Source organism: Leucopleurus acutus (genome assembly GCF_964270905.1).
Source record: "Leucopleurus acutus genome assembly, chromosome: 18".
NCBI lineage: Eukaryota > Metazoa > Chordata > Mammalia > Artiodactyla > Delphinidae > Leucopleurus > Leucopleurus acutus.
This window is the reverse complement of record NC_139160.1, coordinates 62203670-62223598: the sequence shown is the minus strand read 5'-3', so window position 1 is coordinate 62223598 and position 19929 is coordinate 62203670.

Below are 19929 nucleotides of genomic sequence, written 5' to 3'. Positions count from 1 at the left end.
GTTTTGCTTCTGCTTTATCTGAGCCTTCTCTCATTTTTTCCTCAGTGAGTCTAGCTAAAGAATTGTCAATTTTGTTTATCTTTCAAAGAATCAGCTCTTAGTTTCACTGCTCTTTTCTGTTGTCTTTTTAGTCTCTTTCATTTATTTCCACTCAGATCTTTATTATTTCCTTCCTTCAACTAATTTTGGGTTTTTGTTTGTTCTTCTTTTTCTAGTTCCTATAGGTGTAAGGTTTAATTGTTTATTTGAGATTTTTCTTTTTCTTGAGGTAGGCCTCTATTGCTATTAACTTCCCTTTTAGTATAATTTTTGCTGCATCCCATAGAATTTGGTATGTCATAGTTTCATTTTCATTTGTATTTAGGTATATTTTTGATTTCCTCATTGACACAATAATTGTTCAGTAGCATGTTGTTTAGCCTCCACATATTTGGTTTTTCCAGCTTTCTTCTTGTAGTTGATTTCTAGTTTTTTACCACTGTGGTCAGAAAAGATGTTTGATATGATTTCAGTCCTCTTAAATTTATTGGGACTTGTTTTGTGTCCCCAAAAATGGTCCATCCCTGAGATGTTCTGTGTGCACTTGAGAAAAAGGTGTATTCTGCTGCATTTGGATGGAATGTTCTGTATAAAGCTATCAAGTTTATCTGGTCTAATGTTTCACTTACAGCTGCTGTTTCCTTGCTAATGATCTATCTATTGATGTAAGTGGGCTGTTAAAGTTTTCTACTATTATTGTGTTGCTGTCAATTTTTTCCCTTAGGTCTCTTAATATGTTTTATATATTTTGGTACTCTTATCTTAGGTGCACATTTATTAATAAATGTTATGTCTTCTTAATAAATTGTCTGCTTTACCATTATATAATGTCCATCTTTGTCTCTTGTTACATTTTGTCTTGAAGTCTCTTTTGTCTGGTATGAATATGGCTACACCCGTTTTATTTCAGCTGCCATTTTCTTGGAGTATCATCTTCCATCCCTTCACTTTTAGCTTATGTTTGTCTTTAGAACAGAGATGAGTTTCCTGGAGGTAGCATATAGTTGGGTCTTGTTTTTTAATCCATCCAGCCACCCTTTGTCTTTGACTGGTAAATTCACTACATTTACATTCAGGCAATTATTGATAAGTGAGGACTTAGAACTGCCATTTTATCTTTTGTTTTCTGGTTGTTCTATATCTCCATTGTGTCTTTTTCCTTGTGTTTCTGTCTGCCATTTTGTTTGGTGTTTATATGTTTATATGATGTTTTCTCAGTTTCTTCTTCTTTATGTTTTTTATCTGCTCTAGATGTATGTTTTGTGGTTACACTGAGGGTTTGTATAAAACATCTTATAGATAAAATAGTCCTTTTTCTGCTGGTAGCATTTTATCTTCATTTACCCATATAGTCATTTTCCTCTTTCCTTTTTATGTTTCTGTTGTCTCAAATTATCCCATTTTATTTTGTGAATTCTATTATCAGGTTGAAATAGCTATAGTTATTTTTACTATTTTTTCCATTTAATCTTTATGCTGTAATTAAATGATTAACCACCTTCTGACATACAGTTGCAGTTTTCTGATTCTATCATCATACTCAAAGTTTTGTGTACTTATGCCTTTTCATTTCAGGTAGAATATCTCCTTTCAACATTTCTTGTAAGGCTACTCCAGTGGTGATGACTCCCTCAGCTTTTGTTTGTCTGGGAAAGCCTTTGTTTCTCCTTCACATCTGAAGGATACCTTTGCTGGATAGAGTATTCTTGTCTGACAATTTTTATCATTTAATATTTTCTGTGTGTCATTGCACCCTCTGCTGTCCAGTAGTTTCTCTTGAGAAATCTGTTGGTGGCCTAATGAGGGTTTCTATGTAAGTTACTGTCTTTTTTACCTGGCTGCCTTTAAGATTCTTCGTCATTGACTTTTGACAGTTTTAACATAACGTGTCTTAGAGAAGGTCTTTTGGCATTGAGATAATTAGTTGTTCTCTTAGCTTCAGAGATTTGGTTATCCAGTTCTTTCCCCAGGATTGGGAAGTTCTCAGTTATTATTTCTTTGAATAAACTGTCTGCACCCCTCTCCCTCTCTTCTCCTTCTGGGATACACATTATCCTTGTGTTGCCCTTTATAACAGGCTCTGATAGTTCTCATAGAATTTCTTCTTTTTTAAAAAGATCTCAGGGGTTCCCTGGTGGCGCAGTGGTTGAGAGTCTGCCTGCTGATGCAGGGGACACAGGTTCGTGCCCCGTTCCGGGAAGATCCCACATGCCGTGGAGTGGCTGGGCCCGTGAGCCATGGCCGCTGAGCCTGTGTGTCTGGAGCCTGTGCTCCGCAGAGGGAGAGGCCCGCATAGCCCCCCACCCCCCCCCAAAAAAAGATCTCATTTCTCTCTCCTCTTCTACCTGAATTATTTCTAGATTTCTACTATTGAGCTCACTGATTCTGTCTTTCATATGGTCTCTGAGATCTGTCATGAGGTATCTTGTCATGAGGTGTCTGTAATTAATTTTGGTAAAGTTTCGGTAATTATTACCTAAAATATTCCTCTGCTTCTATCTCTCATTCTCCTCTCTCTGATGTTTCCATACATGTATGTTACACCTTTTGTAATTGTCCTACAGTTCTTGGATATTCCATTCAGTGCTTTCATTCTTTTATTTTTTTCTCTTTACTTTTCAGTTTTGGAAGTTTCTATTGACATATCTTCAAGCTCATTTGAGATTTTTCTCAGTTGGGTCTAGTTTACAGATGAGCACATCAAAGAGCATTCTTCATTTCTGTTATAGTGTTTTTGATTTCTAGCATTTCCTTTTGTTTCTTGGTGTTTCCATCTCTCTGTCTATACCACCCATCTGTTCTTGCATGTTGTCCAGTTTTGCCATCAGAGGCTTTAGCATATTAATCAGAATATTTTAAATTCATAGCCTGATAATTCCAAAATTGCTGCTGTATCTGAAATCTTGTTCTGAGGCTTGCTTTTTCTTTCCATCCTGCATTTTGCCCATTTATCATATCTTGTGGGGTTTTTTTGCTGAAAGCTGGACATGATGTCTTGAGTAAAAGGAGGTTAGGTAAATAGGATTTTTATGTGAGGCTGTGTTATGGTTAGTAATTAGGGTGTGTTCATTCTTTGCTGTAGCTGTGGTGTCAGATAATAAAATTTCCTTTAATGTCCTTATTTTTATCTCACTGCTGTCTTTGGTTTTCCCTAGAGACCCTTTCTTAAATAGAGCCTGAAGCATGCTATCTTTTTAGCTGTAACTCCCTGTTATACATAAGCCTATTGTGAGGTGGTAAGGTGTGGGGAAAGGGAAAATATTTTATAACCTTTTGATTAGGTCTTGGTAATTTTAGTGAACCTGTGTGCCTGGGCTGTGACCTTCACAAATGCTTCTCAGCTTTTACCACCACCCCCTCACTGAGGAAGTCTACAGGGCTTGGGGATGGGTATACCCTTCCCCCACTTCAAAGGCTAGAGGGGGCTGGAGTTTGGGTATTTTCCTTCTAAGGTCAGTTAAGGTCTTGGAAAAGCCAAGTGGCTTTGGCTTTGGTAAAATAGTTTCCTTTGCGGGTAGGCCTTTTTTAAGGAGAAGAGAAAGCTCTAGGTATATTTCAAAGCAGTTACTTTTCCCCTGCCCCTGAGAGAAGCTTGAGGGGACTTACTTCTAATCTTTTATCTGAGAACTGGGAGGGCTCCAGGAGGTAAAAGCCATGGAAATATGGGTATCTCTCTAAGGACAGGCCCCCCCAGATTTTTAATTCTCAAGTTAGTCCATGCTCAGCTGCCAGTAATTAGGCAACTATACTTAAATATTCTTACCAGTTGCTGGCTCCAGTAACACTTCTGCTCCCTGCAAGATGTGATTCTCTCTATTTGCCTATCTCTCCAGTTTGGGGGCAGAAGTTTTTATAGCCTCAGTTCTCTGACGGATCTAAAAAGCATTACTGATTTTCACTTTGATTCACTTTTTGTGTGTGTGTGCAGATGGGAGTGAGGACTTCCAAGCTCTTTGCATGTCTGACCAGAAACTGATGTATCTTATTGATTTTTACAAACATAAGAAAGAAAGATGATAATGTGGTATATTTAGTTATTTCTAGTTTTTTGTTTTCCCATTAATTTTCATGTTTTTTGATTTACACAAATATTTCCTTTTAATGAGAATTTAGTAATAGAAATTCATGGATATGGGAATTTTAGCACTGCCTTTTAAAAACTGAGTAAATGTCCTTCTAAACTAAATGATACAAGTTTATAAGATTTTATTTGGAATGTAAAATTTAAAATTTTTTCTTGATATATGTATACAAGCCTACTTGTAAAAGATTCCTTCTTGAGATACCAATTGAATCTTTTTCCAACCAAGTAATTTTCCAGATATTTTCACATAGGAAAATATCCATTTGTTTTGAAAAATAAATCTTGTGGGAGAAAAACTATTCAATTTTTATGACTAACTTTTCTCAATAACAACATCTATATCAATTATATATTACATGATTTCTCTTTTATGGGAGCTAACATTCATAGTGTTATGACCAATAGAACCTCCTCCAAAATTATTGGTGGTTTTGCTTTGGAAAAATAAAATTAGACTTTGATTTTATTCTGAACTTCCTAGTAAAGTAATAGTAAATTAGTACGACCTCTTTAAAATCCACCGATACCAAAGTCATGTCTATGGAACCATTTTTGTTTCATAAAGCAATGGATGCTTCCCAACTGCTAAAGTAATTCTATTAGAGTACACTGGAAAATCCAAGTTATAAATGAGGCACATGGAGGCAACATCCTCACCACTCTTTAGGGACAAAAGCACATATGGAAACACTTTATGGATTCATTAAATACCAATCTGAAATAACATAACATCAATATTGGTAGCTCAAAAATGATAACAGCTGACAGATGGCAACCAATTAGAGCAATTAGCAATTAACTTGTATGTCCCTGTCCCACCTTCATTCTCCTTCACTTGCTGCATGAATTCCTATAATCCCTGGAAATGTGCCTGAAATTCAGTCTCTGCTATAGATCATTGGGATAATATATTTGGGCCAGTTATTGAAAATGGATTTGGAGATAAAGAGCATGTCACTGTTTAGCTTTTGTTTAAAATATGTCTATTCTTTTTAGGGAAAATCTAATTTAAAATACATCCTAAGATATATTTTTTTCTAGAATGAAAAAGAATGTTATAAATAAAGTTACAAAACTTTAAAAATATTTATATACTAACACATAGTTTTATTATATCAGTGGCCCTATAAAATAGTTCAACTCAACAAACCTTTCCAAAAATATTTTTTTCTTAAAAGCAAAAATACAGTTGTGAATTATATGTCCACTACAACCTATTCCAAGAACATCTCTGTTCTTTAGGCTTTCTTAACTGAGCAATAATATTGTTTATTTCATGACACTCAACATTGACCATTACCAAAATCTGTGTTCATATTTTCACCACAGAAGAATTAATTTTTTCTTAATGTTGAACATTTAAAGTGATTTTATAATAGCTTTACAATGATATTAGCTGTTTCACCTTTGACAGCATAAGATTCCAAAATATTTACTTCGATTCCATGAACTGAATGAAAAAAATTGAACTATTATTGGAATTAACTGATTTTCTGGCTTGGAGCATCCAATGTGATTGATATAACATTGGCATTATTTAACACTTTGCAAAGTCTTCTCTAAAGAAATCAACACAGGCAAACTTCAGTGAATGCTCCCTCCCTTTTAAAGACCATCTTAAGTTGTTTTTGCCATGTTGGTTGTCTTCAATTAGTAAATGAAGGAACAAGAAGATTAGAGCATGGTCATAGAGGTAGGGAAAAATGTGCCTTACGCTAGTTTGAGCCCTGTACAAAGTTATTCCCTAAAAAAACGGAAACAATCTGGGTCACAAAATACAACTCTTTCTCTACTCCCTAAGCCACGGTGCCCTACGGGGGTTGCATCAACCTGGAAAAGTGGGTGAATTTTTAAATTAGCACGAAGTCACTACTTTCAAACCATATGTCCACAGAGCTGCTGCTGCCCACTCAGATGGAGGTTTTTCTAAATCACATGAAGGTTCCCTTTAGACTAGGTGTTGATCTGAATACAACAGTGAGGGAAAAATCCTTTGAAGGATCAGAAGAAAAATTAGGCTTCCCCAAATCATTTCCATCTAGCTCCGAACATATTACATTTCCAGACACCTTTGATTAATTTAAATTTTATTTGAATAGAGAGACCATTCTACAGCTCTAACCTTTTAAAGTTCAATCATAACTGCTCAGCATGAAACATTTTAAGGGCTTTTCCATCAGGTTTGACAAGTTTTTTTTGGTCTTTTTGAATGTGCTTCCATATGACTGTCAAGGAATACTGTCGGAAAAGCTTTTCCTATAACTTTATGGTGTGCCAAAAGAGACATTGGTTTGATGAAGTATGTAATTTTTCCAAATATAACTTTGTTTTTCTTTGGGGGGGTTAATTAAAAACCCTATCAATTTATAGGGAATTATCATTTCAATAAAGAAACAAATCATTATCAGCTATAAAATATTCCAATTAAGTAGCTTCTAGAACTAGTCTTTTCCCCAAAGTCCCTTCTAACCTGGCATTTAACATAAGCTGTATTCTACAGATTGGAGGCATACACGAAATCTTGGAAAGATGAAGACAGAGAAAGAGCTTCTTTCTTCTGTTCTTTGGACAAAATTTCACTTGTTCGTTTTCTAGTTCAGAGAGAGACTGAAAAACAGCTAAAGATAATTCACTAATATGAAGAATTCAGCTCTCAAAAGAATGCCTTTTATGATAAAATAACTTTTATCTATAGAAATCCAAAGACTTAAAACATATACATAGGGCTTTCCCCAAACTGTGAGAACAGCATGACCGAACTATATATCATTAATCAGATAACAATAGCGTTATACAAAATCAGCCATAGCATAGCCTCATTACACAAAACATGTAAGATTAGGGCATGATAGCTTTCATTTTCTTCATGTTATTTTATTTATTTACTTATTTATTTTTTGTGGTACGGGGCCCTCTCACTGCTGTGGCCTCTCCCGCTGCGCAGCACAGGCTCCGAACGCGCAGGCTCAGTGGCCACGGCTCACGGGCCCAGCCGCTCCGCGGCGTGTGGGATCTTCCCGGACTGGGGCACGAACCCGCGTCCCCTGCATCGGCAGGCGGACTCTCAACCACTGCGCCACCAGGGAAGACCTATTTTATTCTTTTGCTCATGGAATAGTAACAAAAACTATTGAGTTATTTACCACTCCTTTATTATTTGTGCTTATCTTCATTCTGCAAAATAATAATTAAAAAATCCCATACGAATTGAAATGGGATAAAAGAGCTCAACAGATGTAGCTGTATCTCCCATATGAAAATAAGCGGAATATTTTCCTTAATCAATCAGAATGAATAATGTTGATGGGCTTGGCAGTGACTAAATCAGGGCCGCCGGCTCCAGCTACCTTGTGTGATTTCATCTTTTCAACCAGACTAAAAAATGCTTTCCCTCCTTCACACTGGACAACTTCATTTTCACACGTTCAGTTTCACAAAACTCAAAAGGAATTCTAAAACCTTCGCCTGTCTCATAAAATGTTTACCAGATATGTCTACAGGATGGCAGCTGTGCTAGCATGTTTCATAATAAGGAGAAATAAAGTGGCCAAGTAAACTCTACTGAGGAGCATAAACAATCATAATCACGGGAGGTTGTTTATTGTCGGTCATGCTACAAGGTCACATTTTTTGGCAATTTTGTTTAAGACTTCACTTAAACAACTGCCTGCTATAGAACATCCTGGACAACTGGAAGGCTGCCTTTGTTTAAATCAGCTTTGAGAATATGACTGAGTCAGTGACACCCCTTAACTTTCTATTTTTCGCAGGAGTTCAAATGCATCTGTTTTTGAGCTTCAATGTATATTTCCACAATTATTACCATAACAACCCAGCATAAGCACATTAAAAAAAAAAGGAGGCATTGGTCTTCTTTACCAATCCTCCTGTTTACAACATAGTCAACACAGTAAGACCTTCAGGGAATAAAAGAATAATAAATCTAATATGCTGAGACTTTTGTGCATTTGTTATTATAAGCATTTATATTCCAGTTTGAAATAATTTACATATATTAGATTATTGCTCTATTGTTATTATCCTATGAACAATAACATTACTAATTGTATCTCTATTATCATTATATAACTATTATATAAATATCTATTAACTGTCTATTATTATTCACAAAAATTCCATTTTACAGATGAGTAAACTGAGGCATAGAGATTTCAGTTCTTTAACCAAAGTCACACTGCTTGTAAGTGGTGGAAACAGATTCCATCCTCAGCCAAATCCGATTACAGAACTCATGTACCTGACCTCTACCCTATATAGTTTTGTAGGGATCAGTTTTCTTCTTTGTTTGATCTTCTTGAAATATTCATTTCTACTCTTTCTGAGGATTCTGGGGTCTCAGAGATTACCAAATCTAAGCTAAGATTTACACTTCTGTTTTCATGAGTGGTGTTGGGCTGTAAGTGATGAAGAAAGATATATACATAAAAATTTCCAGTAATTACATTCCTGGATTACTTGCAGTGAAGAGAAAGGAAGTCAGTCACATTCTTCTTGAATGCTACCATTAAGTCATGCTTTGGCATTTCTACAATGACCCACAAGTAAACTATGGTTTTCATCATCTTAGTCCAGTCTGTAGCCATGCTAGTTATTACTAAACAGAGAAGCACTCATTCTCTTATGACAAATTGGTGCCTGAGATGTCACTGGTGGGCAAAGAGTCTTCTCTGAAAGCCATGCAGCCTGTGGCCATGTAAAAAAGTATACATCCTAGAAGGTGGTCAGTCATTGCCACCTGGTGGTTAAAGCGATTTAACCTTCTATGTAGGTAGAGAAATCAGCAAGGCCATGGCTGGCTAGTTCACTCAATTTTACTGACTTTTGGCAGTGGAGACACTTATTTAGTGACAGATGGTTTTAAATGTTAAACAGAGTTAATTCCTACCCCAAATTCATTTCCATCTCCCATATTTTTATATCTCCTCTGCTTATCTTACTTTTCTGTTTCTGCTCTACTTGCATAGAGCTGGAAAAAATATCCTACCGAAGCTCTAGCTTCAGGACTTTTCACAATGCAGTCCATTCTGAGACAGACTTTATTATCTCAGAATATATCTTGATTGCCCTGAAGACATAGATGTAAATTTTTTAAGGACATTATTCAAAGATGGTGGTTTCTGAAGGGCTTTGGGATCTGATACAGGGAATATATTCTTTAAATATTGCCTGTTGGTATTGTCATGATGTGTCAGAAGCCAGATGTGTGATTTGGGGTCCAGAAATAAAAGAATGATGGGGTAAATATCTAAATCTAAAATGAAGCCAGTAATGACTGGCTCGTGACATTAAATAGGCTAAAAAGAGAGGAGAACCAACAGAAAAATTTACAAAACTGGTGCATATAAATTGCAGTCCTTCTGATTTCATTTAATAGCAAGGTGATGGTATATATAAAAAAGATCATGGTGCTTAAAAGAAAGACATACTTTACTTACAAATACAATAATAAATGAATAAAGTGAATATCCTAGTTACTTCTCACAGTTTTTGTCCCAAGGCAAGAAAAGAACTGGCTAAAGCCACACAAATGTAATCAGCAATCCATGTCCTTCTTTCCTTGGCAATTTTCTGTCTCCATAGTTGTAGAAACATCGTGGAAAATCAAGTGTCTCAGATGAAGTCTCTTCTTTTCAGATATGGGAATGACTTGGTCCACGTCTCACTCTTTTTGTGACAAGTTACCATCTTAGAGAAGGTTCCGTAGCTTTTATTCTATACTGTGTGGGGTGTCTATTATTAACCCCTCTTCCTTTGTCTTTTCCTTCAGAGTGATCTGAGGAAGTATTTAAAACAAACTCACATTTTCTGAAGCCATATTAAAATATACCACATGGTCAGTGTTATCACTAGATAACCACAGAAGCAAGCTTTGGACCATTAAGCCGAATAGATAATATTTTGACAACCGTTTTAGAGACCATACTTATCTCCTAATCTCGAGCTATGGTTTCACTACCTATACATATATATTTTTTTCTAGTCCTATAATCATGCATAAAAATACAATAAAAGGGGATTAAACACCCCTCTCCCTTGTTGTCAGCACCACATCTCATTGTACATTTTATTTCTACAGGATCCCATAAAGACAGCTATGCATCAGCAGGAAAATATACTTCCTAACATTCAAATTCAATGATGCAGATAATAGGGAACCAGCATCCTCAGTGTGAGATACATACTGTCCTTGGTCCCTGGCCCAGATGTTGGTAACAACCAATAAACTGTATTATACACATATATTAAAAAAAGCAGCTTGAAGGAATGGGCTGCTTAGCTTAGATTTATTAGGAGACGTCTTTAATATGCCATATGGCAGCTTGGCTCTCGGAAGCAGTGCAGCCTTGTGAAGGAAGGGATTGATGTGTGATGACCAGTCCCGGCACAAGCATGGATACCCCTCCAGGGAAACAAGTGCTTGCTGCAGGACTTTTCACCAGTGTCACCCATGGTATGTGTCTTAGTAGTCCGTTATGTCTCAATATGTTTTCAGTCAGAGCTGGGATCTCCATTATCCCCACTGTTTAGAGAAATCTCTATCCATCTCTAGGATGGGGGATGAGAGGAAGAGAGGGCAGGGCTGAGATCCATCATGTTATTTAACCTAGCTTCTGCCTTTTATTGAAACACTTTGTGTAGAAATACAAACTAGGGGATTTGCAATGTTTTTAAAAGCTATTATTCAAGTAAATGGAAAAGTGGCATCGTGTAGGTTGTTTGGAATACCAGAGAGCACAAAATAGATTTTTCTTCTGCTTGAAGATGGCTGTGTGAGAACTACTTTCCCTTATTCGAACATCATGCCTTCCACACATAAAGGCTTTTTATTCAATGATCTGTATCAGTCGTGTGCTAGGAAGGTAATGAAAAGGTTTCATTAACATGCAAGGTAATGTCATCAATATGTTAAAGCCGATAGGGGACAGTCGCTGTGATACATGTGCACTAACTGCATCTTTGCAAGTTAAAAATGCAAATATACTTTCTAGGCAAATGACAGGGCAAGTTTTATGGTTTAGATTTTTGTAAATTTATTATTTAACTTTTTGTAAATATTTCAGGTCCTTGCTGAGTCCAAGAGCTGGAGTTATTAAAAAGGAATGGCATAACATGTTTTGCAAATGCAAACTCAGTGAATAGAGGCATATTTAAAATTAAGCCATGAGAACAATACACATCACTTATCTGATAATTCTGCTAAAATGAAAAATCTGAATCTAATCATGAGGCAATATCAAGCAAACACAATTTGAGGAACATTCTGAAAAATGGCCAGCCTGTAATCTTCAAAAGTGCCAAGGTCATAAAAGTCAATGAAGGAATAAAGAATTTTCCTAGAGTCAAGGAGACATAACAGACATGAAAACTAAATAAAACATAAGATTCTGAACAGGACACTTTGGCTTAAATAGGGACACTGTTGGGGCAACTGGTGAACTTTGAATGGGGTCTGTGGCATAGACTGAACCAATAATGTAAATGTTCTGGTGTTGATGGTTGCATTGCGGTTATGCAGGAAGTGTCCTTTTTGGTAGGATATAGAAAATAAAATATTTAGAAGCAATGGAGCATCATGTTAAAAATTAACCCAAGCGATTCTGTAAAAAAAAAAATGTTCTTTATACTATTCAACTTTTCTGAATTGCAGTTATTTCAAAATAATAAAAATTAAGCTGCCTTTTATCTCTGATTTTTAAATTTCTTTGGTGGCTCCTTGGGAAAGGAAGTACTTGCTAATTCAATCGGTAAAAGCAGCCAAATCTAAGAATTATATAAAAGAGATAACTGGCTAATTACTTATCATTATTTCTGGAATATATTAGTGATATAAAATTAAAATAATTATGAAATAATTGCATGAGTAAAATGGCATTTAATATTTTAATTTGTTCCTAAATCATTTGATTAATTGTTAGGTAATATTATTAAACTGAGTAAATGCCACAGAAACAGTCATGAAAGTATTATGCTATTAAAATACAACTCATGCTGTTCAGTTCAATGAAAAGTTTCTCATTAACTTTTTAAAGTGCAATTTTCTCTTTGTAACAAGGCCAACTTCATCTATAAATACTGCGTCTTTGACAGAAAACTTGTAGTACTATAGACACTGTCTTGTTTAACCTTTGAGCATTAACTGATATTTGAGTAGTGATATTTGCAGAAGAGCTGCTATGGTTTCAGGTTGACAAGCCATTAACTCTTCTTTCCCTAAAGCAACTACTAAACAATTCACTTGGAAATTTTACAATTAGATTTTCCACTTAGCTGTTTAACACTTATTACTTCATTCCTCCTCCTTGACCCTTTGAATTCTTTAAATATCACTAATGTATTTGGTTTTTATTTTTCCGCCAGTTTTTAAAAAAAAATTTTTTTTATTGATTGGCAATTAATTGTGGAAGAAAAAACTCAACATGGGCATGCATTCAATTTGACTGTGTTCATGTTTATCTTTAATAGCAGTTTATTTTAATGTGGCAGGATGTTTACTCAGGCTTTTGAGCCAAGGCATGCTGACTGAAACAGTATTACTTGCTGAGTAGCTGATAGGGTGTTTGGGGGTAGACTTTTTGCAATAATGAGTGAAGAGAAAAATGTAACTATACCTAGGCAGGGATTGATAAAAATCTTAAAAATCATCAAGTTCATGTCTTTAGTCTTCTGAAATGAAGACCCTGTTACTACACGAAGCTACAGGAATGGTCCATTGATCCTCAGGTATCCACAGTGATCCATGGAAGTACAAAAACCAGATAGAGACACAGGCCCATTACAAATGTCATATTGAAATAAACCCTAAGGGATTTTCTATAAATATCTTCTTCTGTAGAATTTTAAAAAGTCTGCATTACTTGCTTTTTTCCTCTTTTTTTCTTTTCCTTTTTTTTTTTTTTTTTTGCATGTTAAATGGGGAATTTTTTTTGGCATTATTTTCTTTTTATAATTTTATCCTGGTGGCCCAGGTGAGAAAGAAACCGTGAAGAGGAAATTAACTTTTAGTTATAAATTAGCAATGTTAAGCTTAATGGGCTTTATGTTTTCTTTGAGCTCCAAGCTGTTGACAACTTGGTACTCTCTTTGTACAGTTGTGCTCATTCCATGACTAAATATTTTATCTTTCTCCTCCACTCGGAGGAACAGTTTCAGAGGTTGGGCAATTTTCTTCTTCCCTGTGACCAAAGAAACATCTGTGTTCCATCTTATTTCATTCATGTTTTCTGTCCTGAAGAGACTGGAAATTGTGTGTTGCCGGGTGTTTGAGAGCACAGGGGCAGTGCTATTCATACAGTGATGTTTCCCTAGGTCACCTGCTACTGGGGCACCATATGGCATCTGTGGTAGACTTCCAACTGTAAAGTCCAGAGGAGGAGGGAGGAAGTTCTCTCTTCTTTCTGGTCTGAGGGATTTTTTTTATCCATCTTGAGTGTAATAGGAATATCTAAGTGAGTTGATAACAAAAATTTTAGAAGACATGGTAGGATTATATGCATTACAAGCCATAATTTATCGTTTTCTAAGTAAAGGGCAAAAAGAAAAAGAATGTTGTTTATTTTCTTTGCTTTAAATTTTCATTATGGGACGTTTTTAGATAGCTTATGTTTTCCTAATAGATATTTTACCAACTATAAGGCAGGAATGTAGGAAGAATTTATTTTTTGTTATAGTTCTGGGGTCTAAGGTCAGTAAGAAAAGAAATTATCTGAACTTAAACTTGCTTTTAGTTATGACTAGATCATTTTGGCATTCCAAATATTTATGCATCGGCTTTATATTCACACATTTAGTCTAAAAATATTGACATGTTATTAAAAATAGAAGATACTGGGTCTAATTTTTTTACCAAATTTTTTCATATTTTAGCACATTATGTACAGTACATTTAAATTCTAAAAAAAGTTTTGATGGAGAGAATTTTTAGAGCTAAAATAAATGCTGTTTTAAGAAGAATGTATTCAAAGAAGAGAAACTTCTTAAGGAAACCTTTGTAGCAATAACATTTTTCAAACTTTTAAGCTCATACTGTTTATTATAAAATGTGGTGCACTTCATCTGGAGGTCGGGTGTAATAAGAAATATCAACTTCTGAAAGTTAGTATTTAATAAGGTAAGAGATTTATTTCCATGGAACTTCAGCATCTAGTTTAAAAATATTAATTAGGGCTTCCCTGGTGGCGCAGTGGTTGGGAGTCCGCCTGCCGATGCAGGGGACACGGGTTCGTGCCCCGGTCCGGGAAGATCCCACATACCGCGGAGCGCCACTGAGCCTGTGCGTCCAGAGCCTGTGCTCCGCAAAGGGAGAGGCCACAACAGTGAGAGGCCCGCGTACCGCAAAAAAAAAAAAAAAAAAAAAAAAAAAAAAGTTAATTAAATAATTCAAATATTGCTTAACATCACTGATCATTTAAACTCAACCAAATTTTACAAATTTGGAGCAACTTAAGACTTCCCAAAACAAATATTATTGAAGTGAATCTAAAATATTAAAAACTATAGACAAAGAAGAAAATAACCTGAACTTTCTTCAAAACTTAAAAAATCCTCATGATCGTTAAAACCAAAATATTGCTTTAACTTTTATAGCTATGAGACAGCTTCTGGTAGTCTGCTTATTCTACGTTTAGAAATATCCAGTAATGTCAAATACTTAGCTGGTATGGTTTCTTGATTCAAGTACATTAAAAAAAATTTTTCTTTATTTGTTTAAGCATGCCCCAACTTCTGAATTAATTATATTCAAATATTACTTTGGTTGGTTTTTGGAATTTAGAATGTATTAACCTGTAGAAACAATAATTTAAACAGTGACTTGGATTATGGCAAATCTTATCCCTGTTTTTGGCTGAAAGGTGGTGTGTTTTAGCCTGTTCAGGATGCTATAACAAAACACCATAGACAGGAAGCTTATAAAAAGTCAGAAACTTACTTCTCACAGTTCTGGAGGCTGGGAAGTCCAAGATCAAGGTGCCAGCAAATTCTGTGTCTTCTGGGAGCCCACTTCCTGATTCATCAACCAATATCTTTTCACCAGTCCTCCCACGTTGGAAGGGGAAGGGAACTCTCTGCAGTCACTTTTATAAGGTCACTAATCTCATATGTGAGGACCTTGCCCTCGTCACCTAATCACCCTTCAGAGGATCCCCCTCCTAATACCATGACACTGGGGATAGGTTTCAACATAAGAATTTCGAGGGGACACAAACACTCAGTCCATAGCATAGTGCTAGTACTTTTCTAGCCCTTATGTAAGTTTAGAGCAATATTTCTTGAGGTTCCATCTTAGAAATAATAGAGATGCATCTTTACGCACAGTTGCACCTTTTTAAAAAAATTTTAATTTATTTAATTTATTTATTTTGGCTATGTTTGGTCTTTGTTGCTGTGTGCAGGCTATCTCTAGTTGTGGCAAGCAGGGGCTACTCTTCGTTGCGGTGCGTGGGCCTCTCATTGCGGTGGCTTCTCTTGTTGAGGAGCATGGGCTCTAGGCATGCGGGCTTCAGTAGTTGTGGCACGTGGGCTCCAGAGCGCAGGCTCAGTAGTTGTGGCACATGGGTTTAGTTACTCTGTGGCATGTGGGATCTTCCCAAACCAGGGCTTGAACCCATGTCCCCTGCTTTGGCAGGCAGATTTTTAACCACTGCACCACCAGGGTAGCCCATGCACCTTTTTTTATTTGCCTGCTTCCATTCCCCATGTATTTGTCTCCACTCTCTACTACTTCCCCAGCTCATGGGGGATAGTCAACTGTTCAAACAGAAACAGATGTTAAATGTCACAGCTCCAGAGTTGTTAGAGAATGGGCAAGTTCTCTCAGTACTCAAGATGGAGTAAAGACCCCTTCTGGAGGTGGAGGCAGGGGCATGGGTATAAGAACTGGAAGAAGGGCAGGAGATTACATAGATAAAGCTAGATTACCTCTGGTAGAAGAAAAATGTCAGTATCAGAGGAAGGGTTTTGAGAGTTCTGCTACTCAAGGTGTGGCCCGTTGGCCAGCTGCATTAGTATAAATGAAAATCTTGTCAGAAAAGCAGAATCTTAGGCCCCACCCCAGACCCACAGAATCAGAGTCTATATTTTAATTGAAGAATAATTTAATATGAGAAGCATTGCTTGGGAGGAGTGCAAGATTTTATATCAGGGAGGACCCTCTATGCTCTCTCTGTGCTTTTATCAGCCCAGCGTACTCATGTATCTTTTAAAAAAGATTTTGGTATTGTTTGGGAAACTGATCTAGATCCTCTAGATTGTCATTAACCCACTGGGGCTCTTATCCTAATTTCTTCTGATTCTTTTTTTCAACCATCACCCTGAGTCTCTGCCCTTTGGACATGACCTTCATTTCTGTATTAACTCTTAGCTCCTGTTCAAGGTCCTGATGTATTCTTTTCTTCTTAGAATTACCACTGGCATTTATTTTGCTTTCTTCCCTCTGTATGCTTTCTTAGATTCCATATAATACGTTCTAAGTGAACTGCCACGTTTGCTGGGCATGCTGTACCTCTCAAAGAGGGATTCAGACCATGTCTGGTATCCTTTTGAGGTTAGAAAGCAGGACATATATCTTCTTTGGATCAGGCTTGTCAGAGGGTGAGAAGAAAGACGAGTAATACTATATTGGTGATTAGAATGTATCTTAGTTTGTTCAGGCTGCTATGACAGAGTACCATAGATCAGGTGGCTTATAAACAACAGACAATTATTTCTTAGAATCCTTGAGGCTAGAAGTCTGAGATTAGAGTCCTACTGTGGTCAGGTTCTGATGAGACCCCTCTTCTGAGTTGCAGGTGCCTGCTTCTCATGGTATTCTCACATGGTAGGGAGCAGAGAGTGAAACAAGATCTCTCATGACTCATATAAGGGCACTAATTCCATTCATGAGGGCTCCACACTTATGACTTCATCTAATCCTAATTATTTCCCAAAGGTTTCTCCTCCTAATACCATCATACTGAGGGGAGGGGTAGTGTCTCAATATATGAATTTTGGGGGAATCTCAAATAGTCCTTAACAGGAGGCAATAGAGTGAGTTCATATATTCCGTGTATGTTAGAGATGAAAGGGAATCTTGGGACAAAGGGTGGTCAAATGACTTGATTAAAATTTTAAAGTTAGTGAGAAAGCTGAACTTGGTGCGCAATTCATTTGCGTTCTATCACCATGGTAACAACTAGTTTCTGAGGCTGGCTTGTGTTGTATATTTAGATTAATACAGAGACAAATAATGAAAGAAGCATCCTTGTTTTAATTTCTACTACATATATGGTACTGTTTGGGGCACCGTCTATCTATGTATTTAGCTAGCGAGCATTATATATGTGTGTATATGTATATATATATATATATATATATATTTCTCCTAATCTTCACATTAACTCACTCAGATAGGCATTCCTCTCCTTATTTTTCAAAGAGAAAACTAAAGTTCAGGAAAGTCAGGTCACTTGCCTAATATCACATATTTAGTTATTGACAGAATCAGAATTTGAACTCTGTCCAACTTTAAATCATCTGGAACTTTTATTATTCCCCTAGGTCTACCTCTTATCATAGATAGTTCCTGCCTGGGTCATCAATTCACCTGAAAAGGTAGAATAATATAGTAATTAAAGGCATAGACCCTGGAGCCAGAACCTTGTACAAATTCCAGCTTTGCGTTTGTAAGCTGTGTGATCTCTGGCAAGTTACAGAACCTCCTTGTGCCTCAGTTTCCTCAACTGTAAAATGGGACTGATAACCAGAACATCCATCAGGTAGAGTTGCTACTAAGGTTAATTTAAGGCATTTAGAAGAGTTTCTGGGCATGAAAAGTGACTAATAAGTGTTATCTATAATTTTTATTATCATTAAAGATGCATCATAATTATTTTTAAGCATAATCGGGAAGTAAAGATATTCAATAAGTGTGAATTATTTGATTAAGTTTGTGGTACTTGTAAGATCCTTTCCACTGTCTGTTTATACAGGTAGCTGGTATATACAGTGGTTATAAAGTTATGTGTTGATGATACAAATTTCCAGAGAGTTCTCAATTTTGGTTTTGATTAGCAAGGTTAAAAAAATACAAAATAATTAATTTTTGCATGCAGGGTGTATTCTTCTGAGGTCAGTTGTGATTATCCTAGCTTTTAATAGATTTCAAAACCAATAGTTACTTTTAAAATAATATGTTAGCCTAGTTTTGAGCCCAAAGGGAGACATGCCCCATGAAATGATTAAACATATGAGAAGATGCATGGGAAATGAGCATCTAAACTCAGATAGAAATTTATTACCTGGAATGGTAAATTATATAAAGGTTGTATGAATTAGGGATCTTAAAAGGGTTCATGCAAAAGCCAAAGCTCTAGTATATATATATATATATATTACAGATTTTTGTTTATGATCAATACTACAATCAGAGATCACTCCATTATTTTAAATCATGCTGGCCCAGTGAACTCATTGACATTCACAGTTATTTACGTTTGCTCAATACCAGAAGGAAATTCGCTTGATATGAGGGATGTCACACAATAAAATGACTCGATTGCATATTTGAAATTATATCCTTCCGTTTCATTCAAAAAAGAGCTGCACTTTAAAAATTGTTAAGTGCTTAGGAGTGCAATAAAGACTAAAGGAAACCATTGACCTAATACTGTTGATCAACATTTTAGTTTTTTTTCTTTTTTTAATCTCAGAATTTGAGCTAAACACCCAGCTCAAAGGTTCCAAGAGAGAAAGTTTTCAAGGTCAGTCTCTTTCCACCCTGTGGTTTAAAGCCAAGGCCTCTTATTTAAGTAGCATATTTTTACGCGGGCCTCTCACTATTGTGGCCTCTCCCGTTGCGGAGCACAGGCTCGGGACGCACAGGCTCAGCGGCCATGGCTCACGGGCCCAGCCGCTCCGCGGCATGCGGGATCTTCCCCGACCAGGGCACGAACCCGCGTCCCCTGCATCGGCAGGCGGACTCTCAACCACCGCGCCACCAGGAAAGCCCATAGGTAGCAATTACTTTTTAAATGGCCTTGAAGATTTGTGATCTTCGGTATAGAATATGTAATAAGCATTGATTACTTTTATTCTGTTCTAATTTAATTTTACTCTTTGTGTCTTCTATACCTTAATGCTTTTATGTTAAAAATAAGGATCAAATGAGTAAAGTAACGATAGAAGACATTCATCAGCTCATAGAGTTATATGCATTTCTAATTTTAGAAAGAATTCGGTCAAGATGGTTAACTTATATGTTCTCTTAAAAAGGTAATTAGTAGTAGAACATTTAAGTACCAAAGTATAATCCCTTGCAAAAGTTGGGTTGAGGCAACCCAGCCCAGGTCCCTGTCCAGCTGTGCAGTCATATTGGGTCTAGCGCATTGATGGCTTTCTCTGTGTCATTTTTAGGGTGTGGCTCTTGTCTCACAGTTCAGACACTGGATTCACATTCTGTTGCAGTAGGTTAGAGATGGCAGGGAGAAGGGGAAAAGTGTAAATTCTCTCTCTTTTTTTTTTTTTTTGCCCTGAGAGCAAGAGAAGAAGATGGATGTCCCAGCTTAAGCAGAGAGAATAAATTCACTCTTCTTGTGCCTTTTTGTTCTTTTCAGGTCCTCATTGGATTGGGTGATGCCCACCTGCTTTGGGGAGGGGGATCATCTTTATTCAGTCTACTGATTCAAATGCTAATCTATCTCTTCCTGAGACCCCCTCACAGACACACCCAGAAATAATGTTTTACCAACTATCTGAGCATCCCTTAGCTCAGTCAAGTCGACACATAAAATTAACCATTGCAACTACGGCTT